We start from the raw sequence: 26,226 nt of genomic DNA, 5'->3' as shown, positions 1-26,226 counted from the left end.
ATATTAAAATGTTTCAAAACTTAAACAAATACTCGTAATTCGACTGGACGGCGACATTTAGCAGCTGCTTGTACAAGAAGTACATGTAGGACAAAATAACAAGTGGGAATGTAGCACAAGCAACTTGTCTTAGAAAGGGGGTTCAATGTACCTTCAATGTAAAGTGGCACTGATTCTCTCTGGAGCTCTGCTGGAGGGGTTGAATACCGTTCTTCCCAAAGAAATGTCAGTTCAGCATCTTCTAAACTGTCCAGTTGGCTTTCGATCTAGGGAGCGATTCACTTTGTCAATTTCATAGTTTGTTGGGCCTTGTATGGATGAATCGGAAGTTGTTTCCTCAGTAGAAACGAGTTTTCCTTTAATTTGTCACTCATCTGAATCACATCATAATGTGCATAATATTGGGGGAATGAGAAACAATCAGCAGCAAAAATGAAAATATGACTCTTAGTTACTCACAATTGATATGAAAACATCCTGCGAGAGGATCTCAAAGGATGCCATCCTCCGGACACACTGCCCGGCCCCCTCTATAAATAAATAAATCGTATTGTGAATGACAACATTAATTACAACCCCATATTCATCTTAGCATAATTTCAAAGACCTTATACAGTGTCACATTTATTTGAGGCAGACTCCGACCTGTTTACTTAGTATAAACATATGGCAAAAAGGAAAAAATGGTCGTCATCTTCTCAACCTTATAACAAGGTGTAAAGTGGGTGGCATGTTTCACGCCACGTTTTTCCTCAGCCAGTGTGACAGCAGCTGCTACAACTGGTTGCTGCATTTGCAGTTTCTCGCAGCAATAAGAGAGATTTGTCGTTACCAGCAGCAATCAGGAACCTCTAACAGCACTAACAATTTGTGGCAGAAATAGCAGTTAGCAGCCACCGTAGCAGTTTGTAGCTGCATTAGCTGGAAATGGAGAACAGATGTGAAAGCCAAGAACATAGATGATTCTAGGCTTTGACTGTGGTGAAAATGAGGTTGAAAGGAAACAGTGGCAAAGGTGGTGGGTGGTAGGTTTCAGCTTGCAAGGCAACTGTGCCACCAACCTGTCTGCACACTAAGATCGCAGGCAGCTGACAAGATGGTGGACAGCCGGAAGTAGACTTTGTTTTGTTCTTTTTTGTCCCCCCCCCCCCCCCCCCACAGATGAACACAGATGAAATACGTCTGAATCCTTTAAACTGAGGATGGCTATGAATGTCTATCACACCTCATACATCAGTGTGACTGTGTTTACTTATTTCTTTTTGTTGCAATAGTCTCACCTTAGACCACCATGTCGTTTTCTTCATAGATCCCCCACCTCTCCAACATAGGTGTGCTTGAATTACAAGAGAACAGACTTTCTTCACCTCTATTACAAGGCCAGGGTGCAGAGAGGCCATTTGGGTCACTTCAATCTCAAAGAGAAATCAAAATCATGCTGAAAGGTAGTTAACTTTTTTCTTTCATCTGTGTTGTTATGTGACGCGCTGTGTATCATAAAATAACTATTACTCAAACATGAACTGAAGCATCCTCTCTGCTGCTTCATAACAATGTGACTGACTAGTCTAGCAGACGTCCACTGTCGCTGCGCCGCTGACCTTACACGACCTCTGCTGTAACTGGCCGGTTTCAAATGGCCAACTCGTTTTTTTAACGTCTTATCCGAGCGACGACGACCACTTCTCGCTGCCTCAAACATCACGCTCCCACATATCAGCTTACATAGAATCATATATTCCAGCTCAGCGCTCTTTGACCCCTCTGCACGCCGGCAGGTAAGCGGCCATCTTCACGCAGAGACGAGGGAATGTGGGTGAGCGGGGAAAGCCTGTCGAGGAGCTGCCCCCTGTGGCCCCAAGGGTTCCTAAGGCTGCTTCTGTCTTGAAGTGGCATCAATAGAATGTTGTTTTGAGGTGTAAAGAGAGGAAGTCTGACACCCACTTACCTCAAGTTCACCAAGGCAGGAATCTCCCCTTAGTCACTCTCTCTCTTTTGCTGGTTCCCTGTTGATTTGTCATCTTTCAGCTGCAGGCAAACTCACTTCTTGGAGGCTGGTGCCAAAAGTAGAGTCAATGCAAACAAAACTATTCACATGCATTTGAGTCACCTTTTCATCACCTTGTTAACTGCACTTCAACTGTAATGACCACAGCTTGGCACTGTGCAATGTGGAAATCAGTTTCTTAACACTTAAGACCAGTTTTAAAAAAAGCATTTAGCAACTCCCTTAATTAGATTGAATTGTGCTGAGGTGAGGAACGCTACACCTGCGTAACCCTCAGTGCACACGCTGCTCTTGTTTGAGCTTCATTCTACACATCAGACGCTGCAGCAGGTGACTGTGTTGTATGCGTGCAACAAGTGTGTAACAATGGGTCTAAATTAAGCGGCCACATGGCGAATCAAAGAGCGTAAGACAGAGGGGGAAAATAGTGTTGTGTCACTCAGCGGTTTGCAGAGAAAGATGAAATGGGCTTTTAGAAGTCGGGGAAACTGAGGGAATCAAACACTTCCTGGCTTTAAAGTGGAAACAGCAGAGACTTCCTCCCTCATATGCAGGTAGAGGAGGCACCATCCGGGAGGAACAAAGACGCAGAGTCTAAACATGAGGCTCTGCGCCGTCACCACCTCTGTCTTGGAGGACACAGAGAGAGCTTGTGTATGTGTGTGTGTGTGTGTGAGCTTGTCGGCCTCTCTTGGGGTGGTAACAAACACCGCGATGGGTGGGGGTGGGGGGGGGCTCAGCGTCAATTTCTGTGGAGCTCATTCCATGACCGGTCACAGGGTTAAGTGCCGCAGTCTCTCACACACACACACACGAACACTGGAGCCATTGAGTCCAATGCACAGAGTAGACGCCACTGGAGTGGGGGACTGCACACACACACAGTCATGGTAAACAGGACTCAATGGAAAGTGTGACCACACAGGCTGAAGGAGCATTATGATCCACATCCTTCAGTTTTATGTAATACTGACCTATTGTACACACTGTACTGCAGTAATTACAAAGGCTGCTTCACCCACAAACCTACACAGACGTCTACATGCATATAGTGTTTTATAGACTATGCTGTGGCTGTGGAAACTACTGGTTTGAGTGACTGGCAGGTGATGATTCAAAATACACTGATGCTCGAAAGTTTGTGTCCTAAAACTAGAAAAACACAATACATACATACATTTTATTTATCGTGGAAAATTATTAAGTTTTAAAGATGTGTTTTGGCAAAAGTATGTGAATGCCTTTTGGAGCTGGCGGGACCCTCCTTTTTCAGCAATAACTTCAACTGAATGTTGCAAGTGCAAGTTTCAGTCGTGGACGTTGGCTCAGTGGGAATTTAACCCACTTTTCTTTAGGACACGATGGTCATGTTATTTGCACCATTGTTTGCATTATAAATTTCCTTGCATACTTTGTGTACATCATGTCTAGGGGATTGAAATACTTTTCCACTAGGTGGCAGACAACTGAATTGCTTCCACGCGAACTTCCATTTTTGCACAAAGCAGAAGACACAGTGACACTTGTTGAGGTTGCAGTGATGCAGATGTGGAGAAGTGAAAACGGCAACAGCACCATCGACATTGTTCTTGTGGTGATTCAAAGGTGGCTCAAAGTGGTTCGTCTTCCTCATCTACTGGATTTAAACATTCTGCTGAGATGACTGCGTCTCACGCACAAGTAGCATTAGTTTCTGACCACATGCGCAACTGATGCACAAATGAAAGCGGATACACGAGGCGGCCATGATGTGCGTAGTTAAACACAAGAATATTCACAGCCTGACAGAACAGCCTCAAATCAAGGATGCGGGTTGTACTGTCGGCTTGATCTTCTCTTGCAGAGTCCGGACTCTGACTCAGCTGTTGCAAATCCATTCTTATGTGTTTAGGGTGGTGGTCTTGCTGCATGATCCACTTTCTGTGACCTCTAAGAATATTTCACACTGTGCTCTTGTTGTGATCTTTGGTTGACCACTCCCATGGAGGGGAACAGTGGTGTTGAATGTTCTACATCTGCCTGACAACTGATGGAGTCTTTTGCTCCTCTTTCTATCCTGATGAAAATCATCTTCTTCGGACGTCTTCCGAAATCTCTTTTGTTTAGGACGTAACAACCTGTGTTGTCAAGATCAGACTTTGCAAGTAAAGAGGACAGATTGTTCTACTTTAAGTAAAGCAGGGCATTGACAGAAACATCCTGGGAGTTCAGATTCTGTACTTTTGCAAAGCACAAATAGTAAAACTGGACAAACTCGTAGAATAAATAAATGAATAAGTACAATTATTCAGCACATTAGCTGCACTGTTAAGGATTTATATTAGAAAATTCCAAATAAATAATTTGTCCATGGATTTTTCTGCCCCAACAGCATAATTTCCGTGTTTATGTTGCTGTTAACAAAGCACGTAAAACACTGAAACCAACAATGAACAGGAAGTGCTCTCCAGAGGGTGTGAAAGTGACGGTCTGAGTAGCTGTTTGTAGATAAACTACAGCACCTGTATTTAATGTTATAAAGAAACACGGCACTTAGTGTAACTGTGTCCTTTGCTGATGTGTTGTTAATAGTTTTCGGACAACAATCAGGGTCTGGACTCCTCACTGTTGGTTTTAGTCTCTTTATGGGATTTTTCTTTTAACAATACCAAAACTAAAGAAAATCACCGGCCTTATGACTTAATCACACATTCATCTGTTTGATGTGACAATGTTGTGATTAACATGTACGTTCAGCCACAAAAAACGGTCTAATGTCATCTAAAACGACTGTCAGTTGGAAACAGGAAACCAGCAGCAGTCGTGGAAGTTTAGTTTTAGCTCAAGAAAAACAAAGCATTGTTGTAAATGTTATAAAGTTAACTGTGTATTTAGTTACTTACACACCACGAACAGCGTGCTTTTATATTTAAAGTACTCAACATTTGCTGCTTTCACCAATCCCCATCAAGAGACTGAAACCACAAAGAAGTGCCTGTAGTCGTTGATCAGTGTGCAACATACGATAGAATGGTTTATTCGTCTGTTGTTGTCCACAAATGATCCAATAGAGTCCGACACACTGCTGCACTGGGTGACAGGTTTTGTCATTACAAAAAAAAAATGACCCGTAAATGTGTTGAAAACATGATTAATTCAAAAAATCAAATAAGTTATTCTTTAAGAGGCTAAAGGTTAATACTATTACAGACATATGCAAAAACAACATAAACACTTGATTATTTAAAATTTGAGAGATGTATTTAAGTGTCACAATTCTGTTTTGATGCTATAATTTCACAGCCTTAGCGGGATTGTGGATGTGGTTCCACACAGCTCCACTGGAAGCTAGTGTGGTTCTCTAGCTTGGCTGGGCTGCAGAGCCTCTGTCTTTGTGCCTTTGTGTCTGGGGTAAACCCCTGCTGCTGTCGAGCTTTTGTCTCTTCCTGATCAGCTCTAATACTGCAGCACTAATTGTTTAACACAGAAACACGTCTTTTCTCCCTTGAATGTTTTTGTTTTTATTGTCGTCGATGCATTTATTACAAAACCTTTGTGGATTTTGAACACACGCCTCCTTTACCCCTTCCCCTCCCTCTATCCTCCTCTCCGTTCCCTCTCCTCTTCATCTTCCTCCCTTTGCTCCGTCTCTCTCTCCCTCGCTCCAAAATGCCCGCCCTGAAAAAGAGCTGGGAAAAAAAAAAAATGTGAACATCAGCAGAAAAACGGATGTCTGGCAAGTTGCATCATTTTCAGAAACAAACAGTGTGAAACCGTGTTAGGCAGCCTATTAGCATATATACATAAAGACTGTGTGTGCGTGCCTGTCTCCAAAATAAAAGGAAAACACAAAAAGGCGAACGTTACTCTCCACTACCCGTGACGGAGGTTTCTCAAAGAGATAGCGCTCTGGGTAAACATGTGATCACCACAGATCCAATCAGCTCAAACAAAAGGGATAAGCAATGGAGCTGAGTGAATTTGATCATGTTTGTGTGTGTGTGTGTGTGTGTGTGTGTGTGTGTGTGTGTGTGTGTGTGTGTACTGTAATGTAGGTGTGCATCTGTACTATAATGTGCCGTGTTGTTCACAGTAAAAGTGCAGAAGAAAAGGGAGAAAGAGGCAGCCAGGCACCACTGTTATCATTTGCATCATAATGGTAAACTGATATGAATAGTGCTGCGTTGATGCTAAGCTCTTAACGTGCATGGAAACTGCTTACCTTCAAGAAATGTGTCGCCACATTTGTGTTTATGTGGACGTATTGTTTAGTGGTTTCATCACACACAGCAACACACACACACACACACACACACACACACACACACACACACACACACCAACAACAACAACAAAAAAGTCTCACCGAGGTATCGTAGGAGTGATTTGGAGACCGCTGGTGAAGATGAAGCCGCCTCCTGAAATAGGTAACATAAATTGGAAGAGCCAGAAATTTGACGGGAATCAACTTTTCATGCTGGGTTTGTTTGCTACGTTCAACTTTGAAATAAACTGTCAAACTTTCATCTCTGGAGTGAAAAACAGAGAGAAATGAGAGGTGCTTAGATATGGTTTACTGTCAGCCCGGACGTTCAAGGTTGAGATTAAAGATGATCACACCTTTGCTGTCAAGTGCGTCTTAATGTCTTCCAGCAGGTCCTGTGCCACCTTTTTATCGGGTGAAACCTGTACAGCTCTATTTTCAAATTTATTACATTTGTGGATTTATATTTTTGTGTTTGACCATTGCTGTAGCTCGGTTGGTGGAGCACTCGTCCACGAATCACAGGGATATTGGTTCGACTTCTGGTCCCCCGGCAAGACACTGAACCCCCAGGTTGTCTCTAGTGTCTGCTATTTACTTGAAAGTCATTTTGCGTCTGCTAAATGACTAATTCTAATTACTCCAAACTCATGAGTGTCAGGCAACTTGGTAATGTTGGTTAAAAAAATATGAGTCATCATATTATTGAGGTCAAAGTGGCTAGTGGAGTCATAGTGGAGTGCATTTATAGGAAGAGCTAGAACCACCTCTTCTTATAACTTAATTAACACACAGAATTATCACCTTCCTGACACATTCAAACTGAGAAATTCTAACATTGTAAAAGTAGCATTCTTGGCAGTGCCACTGTATTAAATTACACAGGTGGTCATAATGTTCTGCCTAAACGGTGTGTATGCCCTATTATTAAGATGGTCCATGAGTCAGAATCACATGTTTCAATATTGTTTAAAATTTGTTTTTTTAAACGTTATATTATGCAAAATGGACCATGCAGCAAAATACAGTTTCGAGCTAACGGCTAACATCAGTAACTCATACTTACAGTCTCTGTTTAGCTTGTTCGCATGCTATCATTGGCTAATTAGTGCTGAGCAAGATGCATCGTGGTTTCCTTGACAAAAAGACAAAAGGACTTAAAGTGTGGGACTGTGATCAGGCTTGGTTCTGCAAGATCATCTTCACAGATGATCAGCACTTGTGATTATTTCGAAGCCTGAATAAATGTGAAACTCTGTTGTCAGGTTATAAATGAACTACATTAAAATGACAGGACTCCATTGATGGAATTATGTGACATCTCAGGCTGCAGAAGATATGAATAGCATCTTGAACTAAAAGTGGGACAAACAGGAGTCGCTGGGGGTCCAGGAGCCAATAAGTTCATTCGACCGGTTTGGGACTCGTTTGCATTCTGTAAAGGTGTTTTGAAAACTTCTGCAGATAGAAAGTTTATCACCTAAAATTATTATTCAAAAGGCATAAAAACATTAGGACACATCCAAAGACACAGTGTTCAAGAACGAAATCCCCACCCCATCTTTCTTCACTACAGTACCCACCTCTGCCTCCTCCTTCCACCATCTCCCCAGGAGGCTACAGAGGCCCTGTACATCCCTGATAAGACCTTCTCAGAGGGAGAAATGAGGAGGGGGAAGTGGGATAGGATGGGTGTTGGTTGTGGGGTGGGGTGGGGGAGGGGGGGGCTTCAGGGTCACCACAATGGCACGCTCCCGATAGCGCTATCAGCTTATGCTAATCACCAGCTAAGTGTTTCAGGACGAGAGGGAACGGCAAGGCGCCATCCTAAAACATGCGCCTGCTACTTAACCTGCGCCATATCGCGATGAGCCCATTCAAACAGCCACCGCTCTTTAAATAAAGAGTGACGACGCTGACGAGACACACTGAGTGAGAAAGAGAGAGAGAGAACGTCCAAATTGATTAATCGTGCCACAAATTGATGTTAAGCGCCGGTGTAGATATGGGCCCTCTCTTTTTTTTGACCAACTTGGCTTTTTGAGGGTATTGTTCTGCCAATAATGGCGAGGAAGGGAGGGGTGTCGGAGCCGCTTTGGATGTCTGACTGGATGGCATGACTACAGAGTGGGCCTGTAAATTAATGTAAGGTGCCATTGTTACCCAGGCTTACTGTACATGACAGGTGAAAGATAAAAACCTACGCAGGCCAAACTCCACTCAACCTACATTTCAAGATGAAAAACTTGGCTGATAACACCCCAGGAACAGAAGATTTAGATAAAAGTCCTGATGAACGTAGAATGGAAGTGAAGCATTTACCTGCCTCCGTAAGAGAAGGATGAGACCTTTTGCTCAATCACTTAGCAAACTCATCTTGAATCTTTCAGTCAGACCCCCTCTGGCTCCCCACAGTCTTTGTGTCTTTTTCCAACTGATTTATGCTCATCCCATCCTTTCACTCTGCTTTGTTCTGTCTTCTGTCCATGTTGTTCTTGTGAACAATATATTGCATCAACATCTATCCAACTATTATGTGTAACCGCTTATCCTGTAACTGCCTGAGCTCAGTTGCTAAGGCAGCCCTGTACGGACCATAGGGTCAGCGGTTAGATTCCGGGTCGCTCCTGGCTACATGTCGAAATGAGAAGCAACATGTCTATCTGAGTCTATCTCAGGGCCAATGACGAAGTGATTAGATATTGGTTGTCAAGAAAGGGAATTTTCTTACATACGTCAGAAACATTGGACTCTGACTGGTTGGTGGAGGCATGTAACCGTAAGATAGTAGTTCGAGTAATATTAATGGAGTTTGTGATTATTCAGAGATCCTCTGGATATCATCCTGTGGTCCAGAGGAATTTTACTCACTTGATAACAAGGTGCTAATGCAAAAGCTATGTTCAGTTACAAAACGTATATGTGGCAGATCATTAAAAATCCCCAAAATCCATCCAAAAAATGGCAAAGCAGAAGCTTTTGTAGGTAACGAAAACTGGAAATTAAACCTTCAAGTGGAAGATTGTTGTCATGTGCTCACGTTGTGGCTTTACTGCAGGCAAATCCACCCAGTGTTTATTTTACCCTCTCTCAGCAAATAATCTTTATTTGCTCATCATCCTCGGCCTCGTTCATTCTTGTTACTAAATCGGTCTTTTCAGTGTTTTTAATAAAATCCCGGTTTTGGTGGCTGGACAGTGGGACAGCACCATGTCGACGTTTGTGAGTAAACTAAATCGAAGTTGTAAAAGTCGGTGTGACAAAAAAAACGGGTTTTGAAAAGCGAGGTGGACCTTACACCCTTGTCATCTTCTGACAACCAGCTTCCCCCGTAAACTCGGAAAATGAATTCTGGTGTGGCGCCATATCTTCTCCTCCCTCCCTTGTCCAGCTGTGTTTTCTCCTCCTTCCCTCAGTCTCTAGTCCTGTTTAGATAGAGGAGCTTTGGGAAACCCAGGGGACAGGAGGTGAGGTCCACAGATAGAGGACCCCATTGTGGTCCAACGGGAAATGCATTGTGGCTGGATTTGTCCAGTTTTATGTAAAAGCAATACTCCTTTCACCTGAACTAATACAAGCTGTGGCGTAAGCCCCTTACTGCCATGTGCTGCATTTTTCCCCTAATCTCTCTGGATTCAGCAGCGTCCCCACATACCTCAGGGCACTCGCTGATAAAGCCTTAACTCTATACCACTCTGCCTCTCTCTCCTCGCCCAGTCTTGTTTGCAGTCTCTCGCCCGTCGGCCTTTTCCCTTCCTCCTAGCCACTACCTCTTTTTTTATCCCCCCCTCTTTCCCAGGACACCAATGAAGCAGCCTAGCAAAAAATTAAAGTGATCAAGAGATTTAGAGGAATGAGGAGAAAATCACTTTGTGAATTCCATCTAGGAGAGGAGAGGAGAATTGTTGAGGGAAAAGAAGAAAAATGAGTCGCCAGAGACAGCGGCAGAGAAGAACTTCAACTTCAGCATCATCTGCTTTCATGGGGGGGTCACACAGGCCATTATCAGCAACGTACAAGTGACTGATATCAGGTCAATTACATTCAGGTGAAAAACTTTGCATCTCCTTATTTTAAAAATAGAAAAAAAAAGTAAAAAAACGTTTTACTTTTCATCATAATATTTATAATATTTGTATAAATGTATGTAGATATATATTATATGTATAATGATTAATAATGCTAATTCAGGTAGTACAAATGTTCCTTCATTATAAGAGGTAATAAAAATGGTCAACCAGTGTATGAAAAATAAGTTATAGTAAAATAATTTTATCATTTCAAAAGTTTGCATCCCCCTACTGCTTTGTATGTCCATCCTTTGCCTTTCTAACCTCCCTAAGTCCCGTTTGAGCACCATTTGTGTTCTTTCAGGTGTCATTTTAGCCCAGTCTTCATGGCATCATGCTTCCAAGTCTACCAGATTGTCATTTTCAGCCTTCTTCAAATCTATCATCTTCAAAGATGCCACAGCGTCCGACAGTGGGAATGGTGTTTCTCTTTTAGCCACGCAAACAATAACCCCATCATCAGACCACTCAATCTTGGTTCAAAACTCATTTAAATTGTTCACATGCTCCTTAGCAGAATCCATGCATGCTGCCTTATGTCTAGAAGAAAAACAAGCCTTCCTGTGTGGCTTTGTCCCAAACAATCCAGACTTGAGCAGACTAAGCTTGACTGTGTAGATGTGGATTTTTTTTTCCAGTTGCCTCTAAACACTGTCAGGTCCCCTGATCTTTGTTGTGGATTCCTATGCAGCTCTTACCCAATTTTTTCCTATTGTCTCCTTCCGCTATTTTTCTTGGTCTACCACTTCTTGGACAAGTCTTAGTGTGTCTATGTTTCTTCCATTTCTGAAATATGGTTTTCACAGTTGGTACCAATATCCCTAATCGCTTTGAAATGTTTTAATATCCCCCTCTAGCTTTACTAAGGTTTACCCATTTTATTTTGAGCTCTTCTGGAAGCAGTTTTCCTCATCCTGTTTGTTTTGTTGCTTCCAGCAAACTGTTTGAGGCCTCTCCTGCAGGTCCACCCACAAAAGTGCATTTTACCAAACCTGGTGACACTCATCAAGCATTAAGCTTGTCAATTAAAATTAAAATTAAAAAACTATAGTAATAAAAAAAAAAAAGTTTGTCTACTCGTTACACATTAGTCGGTATATTGTGTATCATAATGAACTATTTGGTGTCAGTGCCTTTGTAAGTGACCCATGTTATCATTCAAATGACAAAGTTTTCTAATCCATGACTTCTGTGCTTAGGAACGATTAGATCATGGTCAGTTAAAAGAAACCTGTGTGGATTGTTGCTTAGAAATAGAAAACACTCATATTTCACACCACCACAAACAAACCAGAAAACAATCTCAATGCAACATTTGAAGCAGACTGTAGAGATATAGAAAAAAAGAGGGCTGGTGATTCCCATGGCATTTGGTGTGAGCATCATCCACAAATAACATCCTCCTTATGAATTACACTGAACATGTATGTTAAACCACCGCGTGGTGTATCCCCCCATGAAAGTTTAAGCCACTTTGTTTACAGTATAGTGATAAAAAAAAAAAAAAACAGCCTACAGCTGCAGTGATCATGAGTCTAAACTAGATGTAAATACATAAAAAGGTGGAAAATCATGATACATAAATTATGCAAAAGTTAGAGATACAAAGCTTACCTTCTTCGTTTCAACGCTTACCAAAACAGTGTGTGTGTTTTTGTTTGTATGTGAATATACCTCTTTCTTCCATTCCCAAGACCACATATTGGACACATTTCAGCTCTTCCCTTTCCAAAACATCAGAGCAGCCTGTTTCACAGTATGCAAAGCCATACAACACTAATATCATTACTTATCAACTGCACAAAAACCATCCCCTTTAACATTTTTTACATTTTGAAGAACTGTCCTTAAACCCGACTTTTCTGCTCATATTTATTTACTGTCCATAATCCATGACCCATCCATTCCATTTATTTTCACCAAGTTCCATTTCTAACCGGCTAATTAAGGAAAAGCTCAAAACTGTGGAAACAAAACAGACAGACAGCATTTTCATTCCAAGCCTGATCTGGTGTTTAAGCTGCTCTAATATATTTGAGACACGTTTTTGCCATTTCCCTCTTAGATCACTTCAGATTTTGAAGTTCTGCTGAGGTGCTGCCATCATTCATGTTTTGGCTGTGCACAGGTAGGAATGAGCTCTTCTCCCATCAGCTATGATCTGTCAAAGCAATTTGAGTTGTTGCAGAAGCTACCCTAGGTCCTCCTCTTAAGCAACCGAAAGCACACGGCGCTGACAGAATCTTTATTCAGCAGAAGATCCTGTCAAGAGAGATTAACTGTTCACGAGCCCACACAGGGACATCTATGCCAGAAACTTCAGATGTTATACCACCAACTGCTGCTTTAACATTGCTTTTCATCCTCAGAGGTCTTCCTCCTCTTTTTTTGTTCTTCTATCTCTTCTCATCTACCTGAGCCTTATATTCCGTCTTGCCATTACATGTTTCTTGCACTGGAACCGCCCTGTTAGGGACGGCTGGGATTGGACAGTTTGCTGCTGAAGGGACACAGTTTCTCCTCTCTGAAGTTAAGCATAAGAATAAATATCTTCCCTCTCCTTCACCTTGTCCTTGCTTTGGTCCCTTCTCTTCCTCCTCACTCCTGCTCCGAATTATCTCGTCCTTGTGCTCGTCCTCTCCCCTCATCCTCCTTCCTCCAGTAAAGACTCGTGTCCTTTGAAGCTATTTTGCTTCCGTTTCTTTGAGGTTGAATTGAAGGTGTTTGCACAATAAAAACACAAGTCCAAATATTCAGAGTAGAAACGTGAAACCACTTTTTCAGTAACGACACAATATTTGCTATGTGCTCAATAAACTCAATACGTTGGCTTTTTGCAATTTTGCACATTGTTTCTTTGCAATGCTATTAAAAGGACCAATTCAAGTCACATCAAAGGTCCAGTGTCATATCATTTTATCAGCTTGCATCAACTTCACACATGTCACAGTCTGCCAGGTTAAAAATTGGATTTGCATGATATTTCAGCGTGCTTTAGTCCATGCGTAGTGTCAGATTTGTTATATTTTAAATTTTAGTCATTCGCTTTCTGTTGGTTTCAGTCAGAATTAAATAAAGTCACTTCAGTTTTCAGCAGTAACATTTTAGTCAAGCATTTTTAATATCTTTATCCTTCATAAGTTAGTAATTTCAACTATCCCCTCTCCTTGCTTCTAATCGTGTCCTTCAGTCTGCAGCCTGGTTTAGCTCGTTTGTCTGTGCTGTACACCGGCATCCTAAACCAATTAGACACATCAGCCAAGATTGTTTCTCTCATTCATAAACATTTTAACAGAAAATTTTAACAAATGTTGCCCTAAACTCTCCAAATTGTTACAACTTTGTATAAAAGTCTGAAGTAACCGAGAGTATAATATAAATATCTATCTATTTAAATTTGATCAAAAGTTGTTGGTTAATAAATAGTCACTAGTTGTAATAAATTCCACTATGTGTGAAATGTAGTGTACAAGTAGCAAGTGTTCTTTTCAATATTCTTTTAGTAATTACACTATCCGTCAAAATAATCTCATTGATGTTTAAACACATGAATGAACTCAGAGTTTGTTGTGGGTGGGCAGAGTGTGTGTGTGTGTGTGTGTGTGTGTCTGTAGGTGGGAATCCACATATCTCTGCTCCCCATCAGAAAATTTCTATCTGCAGATAAAACAAGGAGGAACAACACCTCGGACAAGATACGCCGACACTAATCTCCAACAGTTATCAACATTTACCTGCTAATATCTTCTCCTCTAGTTTTCCCCCCATTGACCACCACCACCTCATAGTCCCCACCCACTGGACCCTTCCCTGAACACACTCACGCACACGTGCAGACTTTGCCTGACTCCTCTCCCACCACGCCATTGTGAGCGCCGGCCGCCCTGGCAATGTGCTGCGGTGTGATACTGAGAGGGGGCAATTCAGCTCCTCATAAAGACCAGCCATAATCTCCTCCCAACGACAGGTCCACCAACCCCCCCCCCCCCCACAGGCGCTCTCTCTCAAACACACACACACCTCCACGAGCACACAACCTCAACATGTCCTCGCTGTGCTGCACCTACACACATGCACAGTGACGACTTAAAGCTGCACCCGGAATGACACGCACCATTATAAATAGTCTAATCTATATGGTAATAGTGTTGTATTCTACAAGCAGAGAATAGGGATAAGATAACATTGTGACTTCAGGGTTTGTACTGCCTTCTATGGTAATTGTTATCAAAGGTTATTTGGGATGACATCGGCGGCTCCTTGTGATTGGCTGGGCCCTGTTATTTACGATATGAATTATGATAACCATGATGTCTCTGTGCTCCTTTCCCTCTCCGCTGCCTCGCCGGCCGCCAGATACAATAAATTGCTATCGTTAATCATGGCGCTTTGTTCTGCCATGATTACCCCTCCATCGCAATAAGAGTTTTATTTAAGGGAGAATATGGATTTGTCATTCTTCTGGCGGCAAAATGAAACTGACAATATTTTATGTCCTGACATTTAATTTGTAAAAGCGGACGCAGGCTGCATTTGCATTTTATAACACTCTCTCTCTCTCTCTCTCTCTCTCTCTCTCTCTCTCTCTTACTGATCTCTCTCTCTCTCTTCCCTCCTACCTCGATGTCTTCCTCTCCTTTTATACATAGAGTGGAGGTGACATTTGTGGATCAGGTTGGGGCTGGAACGAGAGCAGAAAAAAAAGGAAAAAAACGCAAGGCGATGAATGCCTTTGAATGTCGGCCAGAGTTTGCTTGTTTTATTTGCATTCTGTTATTTTGCTCTAGCACACCGCCAAGCCGCCAAAATGACCTAAAAATAGTTTAGTGGGCAAATCAGTGTTGTTGATATACATAACAAAACACATAACATAAGGTTTGTCTTATCTCAGCAGCATCAACACACAGCCTGATGATGAGCGGTATTGAAACGTCAAATTTTAAGTGAAGGGACACATAACAGGAAGCCTGGTGTTCAAGCGCAACCAGAAAAAAATATATCTGCATGATAAAAAGCATGTTGAGATGACTAAAATAGAATGGACTTCTTTCATATTCAGTGGTGGTAATATTGTGACACCGCATTACAGAAAAACTATGTTACCAATAAAAGCATTTAAAATAGTACTTAATTCAAAAAATATTTGAAGCACTAAAAGTAAATGTAATATTCACGCAGAATTGCTAATTTCACAGTGATTTATTTGCATTATAATTATTGATGCATTATTGTTTTCATTACTTTAATCAGCTAAAGATGGAGATGATTGGATTGGAGATGATAAGATGATCAATGACTTTATTTTGCATTGTTTTGATAATCACATTTAATCATGTGAAATAAAGTAATTAAAATGATAATTAAGTACTGCTGGCTAGTTGTGTGGGGTGGAGGGTAGTGGCTCAGTGGTAGAGTGGCCCCGCCCGGCCACCAAGGGTCAACTCGTGCCAAGTCGACATGTGGAACACGTTCCGCTGTGGTGACCCCTCAAGGGACAAGCTATGTGGGTAATGTTCATACTGGAGGTCACTAAACGTTCAACACTGTACAGTTTCATTAATCTGTTTCTGAAAAGTGACTACAGTTATCAAATGAATGCAGTGTGATAGTGTGATATTGCCTCTGAAATGAAGTCTGATTCAGAAATCCTAAGAAATCAAAGCACAAATCCTAAACATTTAGAAACAGTATAAGTACTTAGTTGGTCATAGTGAAATAAAGGCCTTTTCGAACATTTAACTTTTAGTATATTCAACTTGTAAAGAAACAAACTAATTCCTCTAATGATGTGTGGAACTTTATGCTAAATGATGCTAATTAATGTTGGCTATAAACACACCTTCAGTAATAATGGCTGTACAGGTTGTTTGTACGAGCAGCGGAAATTGACCAACATGAAATGAAATGAAAAATGTGACATTTGGGCAGCGTCATCACTGAAAATGTAAGCTGCTGTTTTGGTGACAAAGTAAGACACGACATGCACCATTTGGTGACTGGGTGCATGTGATTTGCAATCCTCATAAAGTGGCATAACAAGTTTTAGCCCTGAACACGCCATTGACTGGCCTCCCCCGGGGAGATGGACACAGATTAGTTGGAGATCAAGCCAAAACAAATCCAACACTTTTCTGTGTGTATTCCCAAAATTAGAATCTCTATTGGTCATCGCTGAGCACATACACATTTTCACATTCATGTTATAGTGAAATTTGTCCCCATTTAACCTATTCTCCTCTCTCAGGGACACACCTGACAGGTGGGCTGGGATTTGTTCCTGCTGACTTCAGTATCCCAGTCTGATGTTCTACCCATGTAGCCACCATAGCATATTCTTAAAGTTACATTACCACAGTTTTTCTCAAAGTATCAACAGTGACTCCACATTGATGTTAATACGCAGACCTGCTCGTCACCTGCTCGTCACCGCTGCACTGCCACTTGGCTCCATATAACAGTCTACCATGCTGTCACACGTAAAGTACAGAACATGCATGACCCCGTAGACTATACCAACAACAACAGCAACAACACGCACACGGAAGGCTCTCTGAGAGATAACCATATTGAAGTCGAGCCATTTCCTTTTCTCGTTTGCGTGGTGCCAGGCGAGCCACCCTGCTGCCACCGAGGAATGTTGATAATGTCTGCTTCGGGCACTAACGGACGCACGTGCACGCACGCATGCACAGATGCTAAGGGATGACGCCCATGTTCTACCACCATCGGCAAAAGACTTGGTACATGTAAACACGATGGGGAATAAACTTCTTGAGAAACAAAACAAAAAGCCTCCGGAGAAGATGAAACTTTGAATGACTTTGACCCGGCATTGCCTTAGCTCAAACCCACACACACACACACTTTCTCTCTCTCTCTGCCTCAGCTCCACCTTCCTCTCACTTTCCTGACCTTCCAGTCCAAGGGGGATGGAAAGAGACAGCGAGCCCACTGGAACCTTGCGCTGAGTTATGCAGAAGTGAGCTTTGAATAATTGTCCCGCAATATGAGTGTCTCTGATTAATTGCCTGAGATAAGGTCTGCTTTCCTCCCCACTGTACCCCCCCCTCCCACACCCTCTCCTCTCCTCTCCCCTCCATCGCTCCCCAGCTTCAGCTCCCAGGCCTGCCTGCCTGAGCTCCCATAATCAGCCTTGACTACTGAGAGAGGGAGAGAGAAACTATTTAACTGACCCTGTCATCTCGGAGCACGATGACGGCTGTCCTAATTACTCAACAATAACAAAGGCCCTCATTTAGCTCTGACGGCTGCCTGCAATCAGCAGTTCTATGAATAACTTAACAAATAGGAATGAGGAGGAAAAAAACTTATTTACAGGCACATTAATTCAAGGCCAAAAGACAATACATGTCACCTCCAGCTAACTCAGGATTCAGGTGACAATCAGCAGGTATGTGTGTATAGGCTTATATGTGCGCAGGAAGTCTTGCACACACGTGCAAGTTGTGGTTTGGCTAATTTAAAATGTGATGGCTGCTGCTGTGTATTTTAAATTTAAGGTGTGAAATAGCCCTTTTCTTTGAACTGAAAGAATTTGAAGTTGCCACTCATGCAGATATTCCACCGTGCAATACTCTCTCTATATATACTAGTACGAGTAACTCCCTCTTGTCAAATTCAAAATAATGTGTCATATTACAGGATATCAAGGTATACAAGTCACAAAATAGTGTTCACGAGGATTTTACAGGTCAGTACAAGAAAACTGTGGATAACACATCAAGGCAGCTCCAGCGATGATTTAAAAATGCCTCCTACATGGTGAACAGTACACTTGGTTCACTTTGTATTCACGCACCTTCACTTCTGGTGAAGTGTGTTGTGATCCACGTTTAATTCTAAAAGTTTCTATTTTATTCAGATGCCAAATAAAGAAAAATAAAAAAATAAGTTTTTGAAATGTTTGCAAAACTGAAACTAAAGCTGTTCACCCTCTGCTATGACCACACTCTTTGTGGTTAGGTGCATCCTGTTTGCTTTAATCTTTCTTAACGTGTGAATCGAGCACACAAGGGGTACATTGAATTGACTGGACGCGGTTTACACACCTGTGATGCCCCCCCAATGCACACTGCAAGTTCAAGACAAAACTAAGTCAATAGACAGGAAGGATACAAGTCAGGGTGATAATCAAGAAATGCAATGCTAAGCAACTGGAGAGTGTGAACGTTCACTGTCACTAACAATCACCTGAAGCAAACTCCCAGGACAACACTCGAGTGTCTTCAAGATGTCATGGCATTTTTATTAGAATTAAGTAATAATAACACAGCATCATTCCTCCCAATGAACATTCAAATACATACAGTTGTGGCGTAAAACGTCATCAAAGCCAATTTCCACTTCCATGCCTTATACTCCCCCGCTACTAAGCTACTAGCTACTAAGATGTGCAGTTTACATCATAATAAATTGGCCACTGCAATATAAATGTAAACGTGAATGTATTAATAACCATAAATGTGATAAGAGATTGTCTCCATTGTGGAACTTCTGGTATATTATGATGCTAAAAATTTACTTTTAATTCATTAAAATGATCTTTCTACAGTGCAGTATTTATTATCGATGCACGTATTTTATGTGTAAATGCTACCGATAAAAAATGATAAGCAACAATCACCACAACGTCTCCCAGCTCCCGTCTACACAACGTATTTAATATTGAAATGAACAGTGCACTGTAGCCATCATATCAGGAGGAGGTGACACTACCCAGAGGAGAGTTGATATTTAATAGAACTACAAATATCAGCCTGACACACAGGCCTGAGCTGAGTCTGTGTATTTCATTGTGTCTGCAGGTTTCAGTGGCCGAGGAAGCCATCCGCTGCCCAAAGTATCAGCTTCTGTAACCACAGATAGCACCTGGACTTTGTTGAAAAGACTATTTGCATATCAAACACCCTCCTGCCTGTTGTCGCTGCCCGCATGGAAGACGCACACAGACAAGACGGGCATTTCTTCTGGAAAAAATATACAAACTAAACAAGGAAGTGAAAAGAGTTATAATGGAGGTGGACTAACTGTGTGGAGCTCTGCTTACTGATAAACACGCCGGGCCCTTTATAGTGTTACAATAAAATGGCAGACCTGGACACGGGCGCACAAGCACACACTAACATGACACTGAAGACAAGTTGTGTAAAGTTTGACTAGAATTTCAGAGGGTTTGTGGGGAAGAGATAGAGAGGAATGGGCGTTGGGGATGGGTGGTGGTGCGTGGAGATGGGGGTCTGGTGTATAAATGAGGAGGGGAAGGAAAAGCTGAGCGTACTCTTGACACTGAGCTAATGGTAAATCCTCAGCTTTATACTGTAATTTACTGCAGAGCCTTCGGGCCAAGCAGCCTTTGAAGTACTCCGAAATGTCAAATCAATTATTACTTAAATGAAAAAAAGAATTCAATTTACCCGTTTCATGATAATCGGTAACATTTCATGATAGAAAAAAAAAAGCAAAGCAATTTAAGTCGATTTGAGCCCCAGCTCCATTTTTCTGTGCAATTCTTTTTTATTCGCCCTACTCAGATATGCTGATTGGAATATAAAGTTGTTGATGATTGCGTCTTTTCTTCGTCTTCTCCCTTCTTGTGTCATCACGATCGCAGAGTAAGGAAAATCAATTTGGCTGTATAATACACTTCATCAATTGAAACTGGGCCATAATGATGTTCTACACCTGTGTGTGTGTGTGTCTGCTCGAGTGTATGTGTTCTTAGTGAGAGCAGCATGGAACAATACACCTTCTTCATGATTCATTACGTCCTAATGTCGCCGCGTGAATAAAGATGGCGCAGGCCCTTTGAATTACACACTCCTCGCGCTAATAGCTCTGAAAAGAGCCTAAAACCGGTGCACACGCAACCGTCCTCGTCCCTGTGCTGCTCTTTGTTCACGGACAGGTAAAGCAGACTAACCATGAAGAGTTCGGCTTTACGACATGCAGAAAATTACAGTCTGGCCTGTTACATCTATATCAACACCTCTGCGTCTTTATCAGTGTCATTCTTTCCCTTTGGCTGGAAGGAAGTGTTCAACCGCCAAAACGTGTTTGTTTTTCTAAGACAAACTGTTTTCTTAGTTACTCCGGTGGTGTTCAGCCATGCAGACAGTTATAGAGGAAAACTTCTCATCACATTCGAAGAACCTGAATAGCAAACCTCAGTCTCTTAAGAGACAAATGTTTTAAAACCGCCATTAAAAAAAGAAATGAAACCAAAACTATGCACATGATTAGACACTGTTAAATAAATACTGTTATTTTCCGCCTTCAGATCTTCGTAAGCCATGGGATGAGTATAATTTCCAATAAGTAAAGAAATTAGAATTTGAAACCAGTTTCTGAAGACTCCTTTCTCTTACACAAAATGTTTTTAATCGATTGTAACAAAAAAAATATTACATTATGCTGCAAATATTTACTTTGATTTAGATTTTTCAGTACTTCATAGTATGGAAGTAATTCAGTCGATGCCATACAAGTTCAGTATCCAGTCGTTTTCTGTACTGAGTGCTAGTTTAACTCAGTTTGCAGACTTTTAGGTTTAGTTCTGAGTTGACCTGGGTTCGTGTGCTGCTGCTTTCACTACCGTAAGTAGTGGAAGTAACTTTTGTCCTATGCAAATCTAAAAAGCTGAGCTGGTACTGTGCATCAAGAAAAATTGCCAATTTTGTGTTTATGCAACTGCAACAGCTCCCTTTTTTTTTTTTTTGCTTAAACTGCACTTTTATCTTATAGAGCTTTTATACAAAGATGCAATATGAAAGAAAGAGGTGCTAATTCTTTGTGGTTATGGGGAACAACTTTGGAATCGGGGGATGAAGTGGGAAAAAATGCCTTTGGATTATCAGGAAAATCCAATGAGTGAGTATCTCTTTCCAGAGTTTCCATCCAGGCATTTATTTTTAAATCTTTCAAGCATGCAGATCTGGACACCTCCAGCTAGAAGGAAATTGCATCAAAATATTGTGCTTTGAAAATTATCCAAGAATATATGTTTTACTTGTGAAATCATGCGATTTCTCAGTAGTCAAAGCTGCCCAGAGCAAACAACATGTACATATGTAGAGATGACGCTGTTGGTCTAGAAATAAAGTGAAAGACGAGCGATTCAAGAGTCAAAAAAAGTTACATAAAAAAAAAAAGTACATAAAAGCCGCAAAACTGCACCTACTTAAAGCAGTTATGTAGGAGTCAACATTAATTTCTAAACAACAACCAGAACTGGCAAGTACACATCAGTCCAGGAAGTCTACCACCCTCTGTGAGCACTAAGCCTCAGAGACTCCTGGTCTGAGTCAGCTGGAGACTGGATGGACGGAGGTAGAGGGGTAGAACAACAAGTTGGTATGGACGGAGCAAAGAGGAAGAAGGGCAGACAGACCCACTGCCAAGCACCCACATCTCATTCTCTCTCTTTTCCCTCCCTTTGTGTACTGTGTGCAACAACATACCTTTAACTCCCTCCTCCCTGCTCCCTGTGAAGCGATCAGGGCCCCTGATAGTGATGGCGATTACAAAACCGCAGGAGAGCCTCCCCACCAAAACAAAGTGTTTTTCAGCTCCTGTTTTTTCAGGGCCTGGCGCCACCCGGAGTACCGTAAACAATAAACACGGGCCAACGTTGGGCCATTCTGCGCCTTGTTTCTACCTGAGTCACCCTAGTGCGGCGTACACACATCATCGCATGTACAGTGTGTCATTGTGAGCGATTGCTGGTGCATTCAGAGGCAGAGCGTGCAGGGTTGAGTGACAGGGATAAGTTCGCACACTTCCTGTGAACTCAACATACACACGCAGGCTGTCTGCAAAGTCGCTTATCTTCACCTGTCTTTTGTCTACAAAACCTGAGGTCTTGTAAAGACTTACGAGCATGTGAGTGCTACGTTTTGTTGGCTCGAGCGTCCTCCCCACCGGCTTGGCTTCCCTATCTTTACATCAGCCGTGGCCAGCTCGCAGCCCTAGCTTGCGTCGAAGCAGTTCTGTTGAACAGTGAACTCGTGGCAAATTGACTATTACTTCAAAGTGGCCTGTGATTATGTCCCTGAGTGATTAGGGGGGCTGTTAAGAGGGAGCCACTTGAGTATTGCCAGTGAACCCGTGAAGGAATGCCGGCTCGGTGCCGACCGATCAGGGAAAACGCCGCCAGAGAGCTACAAATCCCAGAAAGGCAACTGCCACGCAAAGCTGCCCAGAAATCAAGGTGGAGAAGCAGAAAAGCTGAAAAAGTAAAAGAAAGAGAGTTTGAACCTGCACAAGTTCAAGAGCAGCTGTGCAATGTTGAAGGAGTCAGTGAAATACATGACAGGGGTGAAATAACAGATTTAACTATTTAAAAAAAAAACATTAAGAAATAAAAAGTCAGCGTCCAATTAAACAGAAGCATTGGGATGAGTACACGTACACACTAAAAGCAGGGTGCACTCAGGGCGGCAAAATCATTAGCTAAGCACATCAGGGGACAAGACCTCCAAACACTTCCATTACATTCCAATTGTTACCAGATTTTCCAACTTTTCAGCACCGAACTGTTCTTGTTTGCCCTCTTTCCCCTTCATCTCCACATCAAACGGACAAAAGAGACAAGCAGAAAGCAAAAAGAGGAGGAGGAGGGATAAAAGACAGAGGGGTGGGAGAGAGCTAGAGAGAGAGAGAGAGAGAGAGAGACTGTGAGTGAGGCCCTGAACGTTTTAAATGGAAAATAATAAGCTTCTATCTCAGGCAATTAAGTCTGCATTCGATACTTATCGCGGAGCAGAGGTCCACTGTGCCATCTAAAGAAAATGTTTGCGTTTGAAAAACTCCATCACATAAACAAGATAAGAGGAAGAACACGTATGCGTGCCGCCTATCGCATCCAACCTCGGCTTTGTTCTTGGCGGGATAAGTGACTCAGAAGCAGGTTTTCTGGACCGGCTAATGTCCTCGATCCCGCTGTTAGCGATGCATCACATGCAGCTGGGTTAGAGCCAAGGAAGCAGAACAGAGCAGAATCACATTAGTCTGACCTAGATGAGTTTTTGAAGGCTGATAATGCTACATATATATATATATTTTAAAGATATTAGTTTACAAGAGCTGGTAGCCACACAGGTAGCCTTAAATTGGACTTTCACAATAAAAGCCACAGTCTGGTGGATGGAAAGTCACACACGTCTTGTTTTCAGCTATAAAAAGCAGGAGCTTGTATTGGACACAATTGTTGTTTTAATAAGATTTAAATGACTACGAATCTGTGGCTTTTATTGGGGCATTTATGATAACACATGACCCCTGAAAATAAAAACACACCTCTGACATGTCTCTGAATTCCAGTTCCACACAAAAGGGCTTTTTCCTCATAGGGTTTCTTTTAAATAATTTCAAGTTATTTCATGAGAAGGTTTAAAAGAAAAACTCAAAAGAAACAGCAACACCTTTCAGTGGATTAACCAATAATAATATTACAGTAAATATAGAATAAAAAATCTTTCTTAATGAAGCCACACGTTCTACGTTTTTCCTTAATCCAAATTTCAACGACCCCATTCTCTTTGAACAACTGAACTATACGTAATTATGTTTTGTTCCTCATTCTAAACCTGTTATTTATCATCCGTTCTCTCAGATTGTATCTTGTGACGTTAGGAAGAGACTTTTCAAACTAATTTTGGCTCAGTTTCCCCGATATTTAAGGGTGGGGTGGCCACCGAGGGTTGGATCCTCAGCTTCTCCTGTTAAACTCCCCTTATCAAGACACTGAACCCTAAGACAAAAGTGTCCAATGGCAAATTACTTTTGAACTTAAATAACTACATCTAAAAGGAAGAGTTTATAGAAGTTGTTCTACAAATAATAGTGTGTATTTCTATAAACATCATACTCTGTTTACAGTACTATACAGCCACAGATTTAGTTATTGTTTTACTGCTGAACAAGTAGTACTGTTGAGTATCACATGAATCAGGTGATGTTTAAATAGTTTTTCCTTATCAGTGCAGACACTGAAGCAAGAACGTGTTTTCATTCCTGTCAAGTTTTCTTTTTGCATCACATCATCTGTATCAGCGGGTCACATCTAGTGTTTTGTCGTTCACTCGGGTCGTGAACTGTACCTGCAGTGTCACAGGTTACACCTGGAATCCATCCTGAAATACAGCATTTCAGACATTCTGACCTGTGAGCGTGAGGTTAATATGCATCGATTGTTACACAGGGCAGCTGACTTACTGTATAGGGGCAAATAGTTGAACATACGTATATTTATTATATAAAAAAAATAAAAATAAAAATAAAAATAATAATCCAAAACTATAGCTTTAAATCTTTTAGAACAAAAAAATATAATTTATTTAAGTATTTGTATGTGAATACAAGCTAATTTATCTGGGTATAATTAGTAGCAGTAGACATTAGTATTTGAAGCAGTGCTGGTAGTGAGTCAAGTATCAACAGAGAACTTTAACGTCCTATTTTGCAGTGTGTCATGATGATTTTACTTGGTAAAGTCTACTGTATGAATATAAGGCATCAAATGTTAGACATTGCCAACTTTGAGTTCAAAAATATTTAAACCATTCCCTGTGACGTACTGTGCTGTAAGTAACAGGAGCCTGTGGTTTCCAGTTGCCACAGGCCCATCTACTGTCTCCGGGTGTGTGGAGGTGCAACTTCGCCTGAAGGGGACCGGACCAGGACGTGGCTTTTTATGTGTTTTCCTACAGGTCGGGACATGAAGGCCAAACTAACACGCAGACAATGAGAGGCACCGTCGCCAGTGCCAAGACCTCGGCCAGAGTGTCTCAGAGGTCACGAGGTCGGGTCAATTCCAGGGGAATGTTATCCAAAGCATCAGAGTTTATTTGTTTAATTTCCATGTCTGCCTCTGATCAAGATGACTGCAGATTATCGGGGGGCAGGAGAGCGAGCGAGACCCAGGGAAAATGGAGGGAGAGAGAGCGCCCACTGCTTCAAATTAGGCTGGAAAAATAATCCTACGTTACCTCAACTAAACATCGTACTTTAAACTTATTGTCGAAAGTCAAACATGCTTCACAAACCACAAAAACAGTCCCGGGCTGCTCAGCTGCAGCAAGCTGCGATTCGTATGAAGGTCGCTCCAAGTGTCATGAATATTTTTCTCATTTCAAACCACTTTTCTATTTTTCTCTCTCATTCAATCTGCTAAACCACTTGCACACAGGGAGGACCAGACAAGTGTCCAATTCATAAACACTGATCTAATCTCAGGTTCAAAATGAAAAGCTCATAGAAAGACGATTCATAGGGTTTTTCACGGAATATTAAACTTCTTTTTATGTCTTTATGAGGGTTTGATTATTTTAACTGCATGCTGCCAATTGTACCTACAGATCCCTGAAGTCATTCCACAGGTCGGGAATTTATCTTTTCGGGAAAAATGCTTTAATACTTTTCTTTATGTAGGGTTTGCACACGCAAAACTATTCATTGCTCGTCTCAAATCACTTTATTTAACTGCACCAAATGTATAGTTACATATGTGATCTAACATGAGCGTCCACAGCTGAGTTAGTCAAATTTATTTTCTATTGTTTTGATATGTCAAATTAGTGGAAACACCTCGTCTGTGAAAACTTTAGGGAACAGCTGAAACACATTTTGTTGCTGCTGTTAGGAAATCAAGCCCAAAGGCCTGATTTGAATAGATTTCTTACTTAAGGTGACAAAAGTAATAAATATACAGAATGGCTCCTTTGACTGTCAGCGGTGCATTAACGTATGAGCATCGTTATTGTGGTGGAGCTGATTTTAATCACTGTAAGTGCTGAGTTGTTAAATCTGCAGTTAAATCCTAAGACGTATTTGATCAATAAATTAATTGCTGCACTTTTATACTTAATGTTTTTCTTTCCTTGAAAAAA

At 41.6% G+C, this 26,226-nt stretch overlaps 2 long non-coding RNA genes across 3 annotated transcripts in view; one reads left to right on the top strand and one right to left on the bottom strand.

Annotated features, from left to right (window-relative positions):
• Positions 1–20,832, top strand: part of LOC137106551 (uncharacterized) — a 34,541-nt gene extending 13,709 nt beyond the window's left edge. The window contains exons 3-4 of one of the 2 annotated variants that reach the window (XR_010911966.1): positions 1,310–1,445; positions 19,147–20,832. This is a non-coding gene — a long non-coding RNA (uncharacterized lncRNA). Of the gene's footprint in view, positions 1–1,309; positions 1,446–14,970; positions 18,793–19,146 lie in introns of those variants that run through there. The other variant, XR_010911965.1, reaches the window with a different exon arrangement.
• LOC137106552 (uncharacterized) lies at positions 3,905–23,183 on the bottom strand. Its single transcript, XR_010911967.1, has 3 exons — positions 21,799–23,183; positions 6,354–6,405; positions 3,905–5,676 (listed from the first exon to the last, which is right to left on the bottom strand). It is a non-coding gene; the product is annotated as an uncharacterized lncRNA (long non-coding RNA).
• Positions 23,184–26,226: the final 3,043 nt, after the last annotated feature.

Source organism: Channa argus, chromosome 21 (assembly GCF_033026475.1).
Source record: "Channa argus isolate prfri chromosome 21, Channa argus male v1.0, whole genome shotgun sequence".
Lineage (NCBI taxonomy): Eukaryota > Metazoa > Chordata > Actinopteri > Anabantiformes > Channidae > Channa > Channa argus.
The sequence above is the reverse complement of the archived record's forward strand: the minus strand, read 5'-3'. Positions and strand labels throughout refer to the sequence as shown.